This window comes from Galeopterus variegatus, unplaced genomic scaffold, assembly GCF_000696425.1.
Source record: "Galeopterus variegatus unplaced genomic scaffold, G_variegatus-3.0.2 Scaffold1054, whole genome shotgun sequence".
Taxonomy (NCBI): domain Eukaryota; kingdom Metazoa; phylum Chordata; class Mammalia; order Dermoptera; family Cynocephalidae; genus Galeopterus; species Galeopterus variegatus.
Genome location: NW_007727165.1, coordinates 134,916 through 136,511, shown reverse-complemented (window position 1 = coordinate 136,511; position 1,596 = coordinate 134,916). Strand labels below are relative to the sequence as shown.

The 1,596-nt window shown below is 38.3% G+C and overlaps 1 protein-coding gene across 5 annotated transcripts in view; it reads left to right on the top strand.

Annotated features, from left to right (window-relative positions):
* SPECC1L (sperm antigen with calponin homology and coiled-coil domains 1-like) overlaps positions 1-1,596 on the top strand; it is a 148,556-nt gene that overhangs the window by 102,107 nt on the left and 44,853 nt on the right. The window lies entirely within an intron of this gene.

The window sequence follows — 1,596 nt, the reverse complement described above, 5'->3', positions numbered from 1 at the left end:
CCGGCGACGGGATTGCAAGCCTCGGTGTTGCTCCCGCGCCTCGCTCAGCCAGTGAGCGGGAGCCGGTCTGCACGTGGGATCCGAACCCTCGGACGGGAGCGCCGCCGCGCTTCCCAAGAGGCGCACTATCCAGTGCGCCACCGGGCTGGCCCAGAGATCACATTTTTAAAATATGACTTAAAAATAAACAAAACTTTATAGTTTCATTTATTTAACAAATATTTATTAAGAGCCTACGGTGTCTTAGATGATAGTTGAAAATACAGCTTCATACAAAGTTGATATAGTTGTGAAAGGCTAGAGTATTTATCCCAAGGTGTATCGTGACTAATTTTGTGAAGAGTTATTTCAAAGCATTCCAAAAATTTTCTCAAAGCTTAACTTTTCTACTGTGATAAAGCCATCCTATAATGATGAGTTCAATGGACTTTGTTTGTCTTACTGAGCTGAGGCTTCAGTTTATGAATTGTTTATATTATTTTCTCTTTGTGGACTTTTCTTACACATGATAGCCCAGCTAGAAATTGGACCATGAAAGGAGAAATCCCTATAACTCTGCCTCAGAGTACAGTTAATGTCCCCCTTATATGTGGAGTGAAGTTACTGCAGATTTCTATACATCATACCTGGATCTTTTAATCAGTGGGAAGTCCTGTGATCAGCTAAAATTATAATCCCAAGCCCAGATCCTAAAGCTGTTTTGTATGTGCTTTTCATATAACACAATTCTTCAGATTCTTTCTCAATCCATTTCCTCTTTTTTATATAAAATTCTGAGAGGTTTTCTAGCACATCACTTAAAAAATACTACAGATTTAAGGCATTAAAAGAAAAAAGAAAACACTGAAAGAAAAAAAAAGGATAATTATAAAATTATGCCAGAAATATATAAGTATGTCATTCTAGTATCATATGACAGGAGAAAGCATCTTTCCCCTCTGGATCTTTAAGGACATTGCTTTACTAATGTAGAGTTTTATTCTGCTTGCGGTTATCCTAAAATCATCAATGAAATTTTAGCCAATTAAAGGGGGACAGTTTCAGTAATGGGGGAGTGGAATTACTGATTTGTAACATTGATCACGTTAAATAGAAGTTAATGGTTCCTGCTGATTTAGCTTCTTCTGAGGTGAAAGAGAATTTGTGTCAGGTCAGGAACTTTTGTCTCCTTTCTCACTTCTCACTGTGTTGAGCCCAGCATTCTGAGCACCTGGCAGCACCCAGTGCCGCCTTGCCAGAAAGCTGTTTCTGTTGTGGCTGTTATCAGTGGCTGAAGTGACTACTTCCACTTAACAGTTCTCAGAATTTTTTGTAGTTCTAACAAGGTACAATGTCTTACTATGTCAGACTTTCAAAATAGGACGTTTCTAAAAGATTATTGCCATTTCCCGGAAGTTGACTTGACACCTTTTGGTTTTCTGTTTTTCTTATTGATTTAATTTTTTAAATGTGGCCTTACCCAGAATTACGTGTAACCCTGTTAATGAAGCATCTCTTTCCTTTCTCTTCCTTTAACAGTGTTTTTTTTTTTTTTTTTTTTTTTTCTTTTTTCGTGACCGGCATCGGATCGCAACCCTCAGTGTCGTGCCCGTACTG